Source organism: Otolemur garnettii, unplaced genomic scaffold (genome assembly GCF_000181295.1).
Source record: "Otolemur garnettii isolate 467f Iridium unplaced genomic scaffold, OtoGar3 scaffold00095, whole genome shotgun sequence".
NCBI classification, from domain to species: Eukaryota; Metazoa; Chordata; class Mammalia; order Primates; family Galagidae; genus Otolemur; species Otolemur garnettii.
This window is the reverse complement of record NW_003852490.1, coordinates 6532108-6543711: the sequence shown is the minus strand read 5'-3', so window position 1 is coordinate 6543711 and position 11604 is coordinate 6532108. Positions and strand designations below refer to the sequence as shown.

At 32.5% G+C, this 11604-nt stretch overlaps 1 pseudogene; it reads left to right on the top strand.

Annotated features, from left to right (window-relative positions):
* The first annotated feature begins 6762 nt into the window (after positions 1 to 6762).
* LOC100961660 lies at positions 6763 to 8408 on the top strand (annotated as a pseudogene).
* Positions 8409 to 11604: the final 3196 nt, after the last annotated feature.

Here is an 11604-nt window from a genome sequence, read left to right as displayed (position 1 = left end):
AAAGTACTTCACGGCCATGAATGAAGAGTTCAGATCAATGCAGAGGATAGTCGTGTGGAGTAGTCATGTTGAGTCTGCTTGGCCAGTGGTCCTTACACATATGATTTCATTAGAAGAACAAAGGAGACTTTCTTCTTCTTTATGTGGCTTCTGGTTTGCATAAAAGGCAGCTCTAGCACCAATGATAGAGTTAGAGTAGCACAGAAAGCTGGAAGACCTGGAGAGACAAGAGGTGACAGAAATGTAAGGCTTTAAGGAGTGGAGCAGCGTGCTTGCCTGGAAATGTTGCCACAGGCCAATGCTACAGCTCCTTTCCACTCAAGCCCAGGAAATAGTACAGGTTAGTGGATAGATACAAGATACTTTGACCATATTGTCTGGATTCAAATCCTGGTCTAGGCACTTATTAGCTACATGACCTGTTTAAATATAATAAACAGTAGCTATTGCTTTCATCTGTAAGAAAATTCCCAAAACTTGGATGAGCTATGGGAAAGAGTCGCTGGATGATGGTACCCTTGGGGTTAAGTGTTGCGGCAGATTTTGTAAAACAATAAAGAAATATATAGTGAGAAAGGACAACTCGGTTACCTGCTAGCTGGCTCTGCATTTCTTTACAATAAATTTCAAACATGATTGGTGATATATTTTATCTTCAGATTTGGTTTACAATTCACCTTTTGACATGGATTATTCCGTGTAGGTAATTTGAAAGAATTGGTTGCTTACTGTTAATATTCGCATGCTTTAATATAGTTATTTTTAAAATTTTAGCTTAGTGTGAAATTAATTCAGATTAATTATAAATGATTAGGTTATGATGCTTGCATTTGTTAGGTAGAGTCCCTGTTGTAGTTGTGTCCCACCCCTAGGAGGTGTGCCATATATCCTTACAATGTGTTCATTAAGTGGGAGCACATTAATCTCCCTGCCCTCCACCCCTCTTTCCACTTCCCTCCTTCTACCCCTATCTTGAATTGAATCGAGTTTTTCTTTTGTATGGGCATGTATTAGATCATCTACTGGCTTCGTATTAGTACTGACTTTACATCTTTTGTATTCACCCGGACACATACTTCTTAGTAAAGTATCATAAGAATGGAAAAGCAAGTATTCAATGTAATCACAGTTATATTCTTTAAAAAATAATGTAAGGAAATATGTCTTTTTATTTCTGGGTTATCATTTAAGAGTACCTTAACAAGACTCCCTCTTGGTCTAAAATGAATGGTCTCTTGGGCAGCAAGAGCAGTATCACCTGGGAGATTGTTAGAAATGCAAAATCTCTGGCCTTGCCCAGAGCTTCTGTGTTAGAAATGCTGAGGCTAAAGTTGCTGGCTGAAATGTTTTTAGTTAACAATTTTGCTATATGTTTACTTTTATCCAGTAGGAAGAATTACCCTTTAGAGCAATAATATCCAAAATGATGTGTATGTGAGACAACCCATTTGAACATGGGAAGAAAATGCTGGGACTTCTGTTTTAGTTTATGTTTGTGGATGTATGATTGTGTCCAAAATAGATGTGTACATTTACCTATATACTAGTAAATAGCTATATATGTGCATATATGTATATAAATAAAAGCATATATAATATCAAAACTATATTTGAAGGGATTGTGATATATTAATATAAATATATAAGGGAGACACATTTTTTTCTTACTGATAGTTATGTTGTTTCAAAAATTTTGGACACCATTGTTCTGAAGAATGTAATACTTATATCCTGAACATCACAATTTCTAAAGAGTAAAAAATTATAGTAAAAATTATTTAGTTCATATTGTTTAGTTGCAGTTAAATTTCAGTTAGACTTCTATATGCCTGCTACAGATATTCTTACATTGTTAATCCACAATGGTTATTCCAATTAGAATTATTAAGTACAGAGTAGCAATCAGTGCTTTAGTTCCTCCCCAACTGAAATGAATGATCTGTATTTTGCTAAATTCTGTTAACTAAAGAAATTACAGAATAATGATCAAGCTGAAGACCAAATCAAGAAGGCAATCCTATTTCAATACATACAGAAATTAAAAAAAAAAAAAGACCTGGGACTATATATAAGCATGGGCATGAAATATCCTTACACAAAAATCTACAAAACAAGGATGAAAAAAAATTATAGATGATAAACAAATGGAAAAACATTTAATGCTCATGGATCAATCAAAAGAATCAATATTATGACCATACTACCCAAGGAATGTTCAGATTAAATGCATTCCCTATCAAAATACCTATGTCATTTTCACAGATATTGAAAAAATAATCCTAATACGCATATGAAAGCAAAATGAGACTCTGAATAGCCAAAGCAATCCTAAGCAAATGGAAAAGACCAGAGTTATCATGTTACATAACTTCGAATTGTACATACAATTTAGGGAATAGCAATATGAAGGAGTTTTTGGTTGGTTTTCTTCTAGAATTTTTATATTTTCATGACTTATATATGGATTAAGTTGTTATTCTACCTGGAATTAATTTTTGTATTTAGTGAGAGACAGGGGTGTAGTTTTGTTTCACAATACATATGTTTTGTTCTGCTTATACCTATTTTTTTTCCAGCACCATTTATTGAATAAGAAGTCTTTTCCCTTGTGTATGTTTTTCTCCACTTTGTGAAAGATCAGTTGGCTGTATTTCTAAGTTCTCTTAGAAATAGGTCATTTTATGGATCTTTTGTCTATTTTTATACCTGTGCCATGCTTTTTGGCTACTGTAGCCTTGTAGTATATTTTGAAGTCAGGTAATATGATGCCTCTAGCTTCCTTTTTTGCCCCTTGATGAATAGTTCCTCAATGGGTATAATGTACATTATTCAAGTGATGGATACACTAAAAGCTCAGACTCACCATTATGCCATATATTTATGTGATAATATTGAACTTTTATCCTTTAAATTTATGCAAATAAAAATAAGCTACTAATACAACTAATATTTTTTCTCAAACTCTTTCAAAATGTTGAGGAAGAGGGTCTATGTCCAAAATCAATTGCTGAGTCCAATATTACCCTAATACCAAAGACTCATTAGGGCACCATAAGAAAATAAAATTACTGATTGGTAACACTGGTGAACATAGGTATAAGAATTTTTAGGGAAATACTAGCAAACCAAATTCAACAACACATTAAAGAGATCATTCATTATGATCAGGTGTGATTTATCCTAGGGATACAAGGATAGTTCAACATATGCACACTCATAAATGTCATAAACCACATTAATAGAATAAAGAACAAATAAAAACATTTGATAAAACTCAAGATCTTTTTAAAACAAAAACTCTTAACAAATTAGGTATAGTTCAATAGGAACTTGGCACCATAAAGGCCATTTCTGACAAATCCACAGCTAATGTGACACTCAACAGAGATAATTTGAAAGATTTTCCTCTAAAATCAGAGTAAAACTAGTATATCCACTCTTCCCACTTCTATAAAATATAGTATTAGAATTCTTAGCCAGATAAATTAGGTAAGGAAAAGAGATAAATAGCATCCAAATTGGAAAGGAAAAAGTTAAATCTGTCCCTGTGTGCAAATGACTAATTTCTTATACAAAAACTCTAAAGATGTCAATGAATCTGTTCAATCTGTTTGAACTAATAAACAAATTCAGTAAAGTTACAGGATATAAAATTAACATACAAAAATTAGTAATATTTCTGTAGACTAATAGCAAACTATCCAAAAAAGATATTAAGACAACAATCTAGCTACAAAAAATATTTAGGAATATTTTTGAAAAAGAAAGTGAAATATTGTACATTAAAAACTATGAATTATGGAAGAATGAAATTGAATAAGACACAAATAAATGCACATTTATCTTGTGTTTATGAATTGTAATAATTAAATTGTTAAAATATTCATATTTCTCAAATCCATCTACATGCCCAACATAATCACTATTAAAATTCTAATGACATTTTATTAAAATGTCTAGTGACATTTTTCACAAAAATAGAACAAATAAACTTCTTGAAGTTCATTGGGAAAACTGAGTGTTTAGATGCAGAAGAATGAAACTAAACTCTTACTTCACACTATATGTAAAAATAAAGTCAAAATAGATTAAATACTGCAATGTTTAGTTAAGACCTGTAGCTATGAAAGTACAAGAAGAAAACATAGGGTTAAGGTTAGGTTTAGAGTTATAGTTAGGGTTAGGGTTAGAGGTAGGGTTAGGGTACAAGAAGAAAACAAGCTCAATAATGTTGACCTGGAAATAAATTTTTTGGATATAAACCCCGAATATAGCACAGGCAACGGAAGCAGACATAGGCAAATAGCATAACATTAAACTAAAAGTTTCTGTGCAGCCAAGGACACAGTCAACAGAGTGAAGATACAATTTATGAACAGAGAGAAATGTGAAGGGGTTAATATCTGAATATAAGAAATGTAAAAATGATAAATGTTTGAGAGGATCAATGTCCTAATTATCCTGACCTGATCATTATACATGATATGTGTCAAAACATCACTATGTACACACTCCGTGTGTCCATACAATTGTTATTTGTCAATTAAAAAAACATTTACAAATAAGACAGTAGAGAGTTTTGGTAATCAAGATAATGTGTGAAACAGACATATAGATCAATAGAACAGACTGGAGAGTCTTGAAATAGATTAGCACACAAATGCCAACTGACTTTTGACAAATATACTCAGATAATTCAATGCACAAAACAGTTATTTAAAAAATGGTGTTGGAATTTAATGAGGATAAATGAACTCAAAATGAATCAAAGGACTAAACAGAAGAGTTAAAAATATTTTTAAAAATAGAAGAAAAAATTGTTTTCTTTGGCCAGAAATTTTTATACTATAAAAAGCAGATATCATACAAGAGAGAAAAGATAAATTGTACCTCATCAAAATCTAAAAGTCTGTTCTTTGAAACACACCAGTATGAAGATGAAAAGACAAACTATGTATAGCCTAGGAAAAAATGTTTGTAAAACATATATTTGACAAAAACTTGTGTCCAAATTATATAAAACATTCTTATATCCCAGTAATAAAAAGACAAATTCTCTAACTTTAGAAAGTGGGCAAAAGTTTTGAACAGATGCTTTACAAAAGAAAATACACAAATGGCTAATGACCACAATAAAAGGTATTCCATATTATTAGTCATTAAGAAAATGCAAATTAAACCTGCAAAATATACACACTCATTAGAATGGGCAAAAACTTAAAGACTAATATCAAGGTTTGCTGTGAATATGGGACAATAGAAATTCTTATAGGGGAGGTAAAATTGTTAGACATAGTTTAACAATTTCTTAAAATGTTAAAAAAACACTCTAGATTTGTCAATTCCATCCATGACTATTTATCAAAGAGAATTGAAGATACCTCAACATAAAAATGTATTATGAATATTTATAGGAACATGATTCATGATAGCCAAAAAGTGGGACCAGCTCAAATGTCTAACAGATGAATGAATAAACAAATTGTAATATATCCAGAAAATGGAATATATTGAAAATAGTATGTAATATAATGTTGGAGGAATAAAGAAATAAATGATTCAATAGTAAGAAAACAAATACCCCAATTAAGAAAGTGGTAAAGGGATCTTAAAAGACTTTCTCAAGGGAAGACAGACAAATAGCCAACAAGTGTGTGAAAAAAATGCTCAAAATCACTGATTATTAAAGAAATGCAAGTTAAAACCACAATGAGATGTCAACTCATGCCTTTTAGAATGGCTTTTATCAAAATGATAAAGATTAGAGAAGATGTGGAGGAAAAGGAAGTCTTGCTCATTGTTGATGGGAAGATGAATTAATACATTTAGTGAAATTTTTCCCTTGAAAAAACTAAAAACAGAACTACAATATAATCCACCAATCTCACTTCTGGATATAAAAGAAGTGAAATCAGTACATCACGTAGGTATCTACGCTACCATGTTTAGTGCAACGTCATTCAAATAGTCAAGACATGGAAGCAACCTAAGTATCCAACAACAAACTGATAGATGAAGCAAATGTGGTATATATGAGTGCACACAGTGGAGTACTATTCAGTCTCTATAAAGACTTGACATGGATAACATCCCAACATGGGGGAATCTGGACAACATTATGCTAAGCCAGGCACAGAAAGGCAAATACCACTTGATCTCATTTACACACGAGTGAACCCATAAAACCCTAAATAATTGAACCTATCGAGTAAGTAGAGAATAGAATGGCAGTTATTAAGGAGGGGTAGTGGGGTGTTCATCATGGATGTGAAATTTCAATTAGATAAAAGGAATGATATTAAGATATTTATTGTACAACATGGTGAGTATTGTTAGTAATAATGTATTATATTCTTAAAAATTGGTAAGAGACTAGATTTTTATTATATATGTATATTCTACATGAAGGTATAAGGAATTAGACACACTCTGCTGAAGGAAATGTAAACTGGCATAATAATATTTTGGAGTGCAATTTGGAAATAGGTATTAAAATCAGCAACATGACCCAGTATTACACTTTTGTGTTGTTGGACTTCTGTGATTTGTTCGAAGATGGAGTGTTAGAATGTTATTAGTTTTATTATTATTTAGAAAAATCCTAAATAATCAGCAGAAAGCAATTTGAGCTAATAAATATATTCAGCAAAGGTACAGCACACCTGTCCAACAAATGAAAATAAATTGTATTTTTATATGCTAATAGTGATCTGAAAATAAAATTAAGAATAAAAGACCATTGGCAGATGACTGCAGTGTGGACTCACTGCCAGCCAGAGCAGCAGGTGCCTGGCATGACAGCCCTGTGAATGTTGCTGTGCAAAAGGGCACTCTCACTGTCTTAGCTAAGAAAAATGTTGATCCTTGCATAGCAGAGAAATCATCTCTTCATAAACAGCACTTCATGCATTGTTCTTAACTGGAACAGGAAGGAGACTATTATATGACACCACGAGACTTCCTCTTTTCAGAAAAGTTTGAGCAAGTGAAGGTAAAACTTCAATCAAGAAGCTGACAAAAGAGGATATTGAGGATGCACTGGCAGGAATCCAAACAGCTGGTTGTGGATCAACTTTTTTTAGAGACCTTGGTGATAAAGGGCTAATTTCATATACCAAACATCTTTTCTTGCTTACAATCTTCACTAAGCCCCATTCTGGGTTTCATGTTGCTTTTAAAATGCTGAATGCAGATGGTAATTATATGATTAAAAAAAAGGAATTTTATAAGCTGCCGAAAATCATAAGTAAACAGGATGACTCAATGACAATGAAAACCAATAAAACAGAATATCAGGAATCAACAGTGAAAGAACCTGAAATTAAGGCAACCCTTCAGATGTGTTTCTTTGGGGAAAAAAAGGAGAAACAAAACTTCATTACTAAGAATTTTAAAGATTTATGGAAAATTTACAAACAGAAATTCAAGAAATGGAACTTGTTCAGTTTTCTAAAGGCTTGAATTTTATGAGAAAAGAAGACTTTGTAGAGTGGCTACTTTTTTTCACTAACACTGATAATAAAGACATTCACTTGAAAAAATGTGGGAAGAGCTGTCAGCAGGAGAGAGCATTAGTTTGGATGAGTTCAAGTCATTTTGCCATTTTACAACCCAGTTGGAAGAGTTTGTTATTGCCATGCAAATGTTTGTTTAGCTCATCACCCTGTCAGACTAGTGGAGTTTAAGAGCTGTGAAAGTAGCAACAGGACAAGAGCTCTCAAATAATATTTTGGACACTGTCTTTAAGATGTTTGATTTGGATGGTGATGAGTATCTCAGTCATGAAGAGTTTCTTGGAGTGTTAAAAAACAGAATGCATTGAGGTTTATGAGTACCACAGCATCCAGGTATACAAGAACACTGGAAATGTGTGAAGAAAGCATCAAAGGAGTAAAAGAAGTCTGGAAACAAGCTGGAAAAGGTCCTGTTTGATAAAACATAATAAGGCAATTATATTGCTCCAAATGTCAGAATTTGTGATTTTTAAAAATTATCAGCTATTTATCTTCTTGAGTCTTTATTGATATCCTTTGTAATGTAAACATACCTTGCATTTGCTTTTTTTCCCCTCCTATGGTCTTGTCTGAATCCTTGTATTTGCTTTCTGATTTCATTAAAGAACTTAGTAGGAAGAAAAGAAGTTCAAAACAGATATTGGACTTTGTCAGATGCCTAGCTTGAGGTAAGGTTTTGTACTTTGGTAAGATAGAAAGCCTGGTTAGTTGTTAATTTCTTAGACACAATACCACAATATGGTTCCTGGAAGGATAAACAAGTACTTATGGGAAAAAGTACTTGATACACAAAGCCAATATCAATTACAGAAATCCTATCCTTCTTGACAGAGTAAATGAAGTTAAAAACTGACTTCAGATTTTTCTCAGATGTATCTTACATCTCATTAATCTCCTGTATATTTTATGTCAGTAACTTAGCCATTTATTAGTTGTATTAAAAATAACATGTAAATTTCAATATCCTATCTGAAAGCAAAAGAAAGTGTTTACTTAGAAAAAAAGAAGAAATACCATTTATTGTAATATCAGTTTGGGATATTTTCATTTACATATATAGGATATTCAAATTCACTGTTTCTTTCATTGGCTATGGTGAGACTATTACTGAGCTCATCAAAAGAATTCTTCATTTTTGTTACAGTGAGTTTGATTTCTAGCATTTTCTCTTGATTCTCTTTTAGAGTTTCCATCTCTCTTCTTACATTATCCATCTGTTCTTATATGTTGTTCAGTTTTTCAATTAGATCACTTACCATATTAATCATTTTTGTTTGATAATTCTTAAACTACTTCTGTATGTGAATTTGGTTTTGTTGCTTCTTTGTCTGTTTATACAATATCTATTTCCTTGTTTTTTAGCATGCTTTGTAATTTTTGCTCAAAATTCAAATATGTATTCATAGCTACTGAAATAAATGGACCTTCAGTGAGAAAGTTTGTTTATCTAGCTAAACATTCGTCTTTCTTTACTATTTGCTGTAACTGAAGGTATTTGATCTTTCAATTTCCTTTAGTTTAATTTTTTTTCTTTCCTGTTGTCTTTAGAGTTCCCTAGAAACTACTTCTTATATAGAATCTGATTCTTTCAATTATTCCAGCAGCAATTTTCTGTTATTGTACAGGAGCACTATTGATATCATGATGAAGTGTGGGAGAAGGGCATAAGTTCTATAGTCCTATACCTCTTACCCCTTGACTGTGACCCTCATAAGTGATTCTCACCTTCATTTTTTTTTTTTTTAACCTTTCTTAGGTGAAACGCCAAGGCTTTTGAGGGGCTGTAGTTGGGTGTTTTCCTTCTCCCATATGTTTAGGCTGTGGTAAAGTTGTGTCCCTTGAGGGGAGGTGGGAAACAGAAAATACTGTAAAAATGATTATCTTTCCTGAGGGCATATTTCAAAATGGTAAATTTACCCCTTCCCCTGCTAAAAAGAGAAAAGGACTTTTTTTTTTTTTTTTTTTTTTGATATTTACAGTGAAAACCTCTTGGGGCTACAGGAGGTAAAACTCAAGAAAGTTTGAGGGACCCCCCTACACTACATCCATAGGAGTTTTAAAATCTCAAGAAAGTCCAAATCCTACCTCTAGCTGTTCCCTAATTACAATTGAAGTTTTCCTATCACTTCTGAGTCAAACTGTTTTTGATTCCAGTTAACTGTGATTCTCTATGTTTGTCTGTCTTTCCAGGCACCAAACAAAAATTATAAGGAAAAAATGATTGTACTTAATCACAATTAACAATGTTTGATTATCAAATGAAACTATAAAGTGAATACAATCTTCACAGTGCAAGAAAATACTTGCAAATGATATATTGCAAATCAGCAACAAAAGGACAAATAACCAAATTAAGACTGGGCAAAGGTTAGATGTTTCTCTACATAATTTATACAAATGGCCAGCAAATATAAATAAATATGCTCAACTCCATCAGTCATTACAGAAATGCAAATCAAAACAATAAGAGACCACTTCATAGCCACTAGAATAGCTATAATTCAAGACATGAAATGTAACAAGTCATGATAGGAATCTAGAGAAATTAGAACCTTGCATGTTACTGGTAGGAGTGTAAAATTGTACTAACTATTGTGGAAGACAGGGTAAGTCTTCCTAAAAATGTTAAACATAGAACTACCATGTGACTCAGCAATTTTACACCTAGTATATACAATACCATAAGGACTTTATAACAAGTATTGAAACAAATATCTATAAAAGAATACTTACAGCTGTATGATTCATAATAGCCAAAAGAAAGGAACAACTCAGTGTCCATTAAGTAATAAATAGATAAGGGAATAGTGATATATACAATGTTATACAATGGAATATAATATCTTACAATGGAGTATTATTTGGACATTAAAAGGAAAGAAGAATGGCTATAAGTTCCAGTGTGGATGGACTTGGAAAAACCTTATGCTAAAATTAAAGAAGCTAGACACAAAGGGCAGTGCCTGTGGCTCAAAGGAGTAGGGCGCCAGCCCTGTATACCACAGGTGGTGTGTTCAAACCCAGCCCTGGCCAAAAACTGCAAAAACCAAAACCAAACCAAAACAAAACAAAAGAAGCTAGACACAAAAATTTGCATGATGTGTGATTCCATTATATGAAATATCTAGGTCAAAATAGGTTAATCCATAGACAGAAAACAGATTAGTGTTGTCCAGGGGATAGAAAGTGAGGGGAAAAAGGAGGAACTTCTTAATGAGAATGGGAATTCCTTTGGAGATGATGAAAATGCTTTGGAACTACATAAAAGTGGTTGCTCACAACAATATGAATGTAGTAAATACTACTGAAGTGTACACCTTAAAGATGTTAATTTTATTTTGTGTGAATTTAACCAAAATAAAAGAATATGTAGTTTATCATAATACAGTAGTAACACCAACAGAATGAGGATTTCGATATGTAGGATCATCTGTCTTCTGAAATTAATTAGTTAGCTCATTTCTATCTCAAACTAAAAATATCATGTTCTATCATTTATTTGTCTAAATTACTCTATGTTTTAAGCTATGAAAATATGCTGCCTCTCAGATATTCTACTGCAGAGAGTGCAAACATCACTACACCAGCTGCTGAGCCTTCACACCCATCACTGGGTCCTCACCAAGAGTACACTTCCCACCAACTGCTCCCAGTAAATAACTGAACCTCACAGGGATAAATCAGGCCATTCTTGGGAAATGGGGACTTCTCTGACAGGTCATTTGGATCTTCCACTGGCTTTGTCAAATTTCCATGGAACTGTAATAGATTCTAAGACTCTTCCAAACCTTCCTTCCTTTCCTCTCTGCTTCACAAGAGCCAGATCTACATGTGATCTAACAGTTCACCTGGCCTCCCTTGTTTCTCTTAATAAATTTTTTTTCATGCTTAATCCTATTTTGGCATATGCTTATCAGAAGACTTGTACTAATACGTTTATTTATATTTAAATAAAAAGATGAATTATAGAATAAAAATAGGTTTTTAAAACCAAACACAAACATTGAAAAGGCAGTTTGCACATTTGATCACATGTTTCATGTTTAATTGCAGACACCTGGAGTAAAAGATGAATTTTCCTCAGTACATT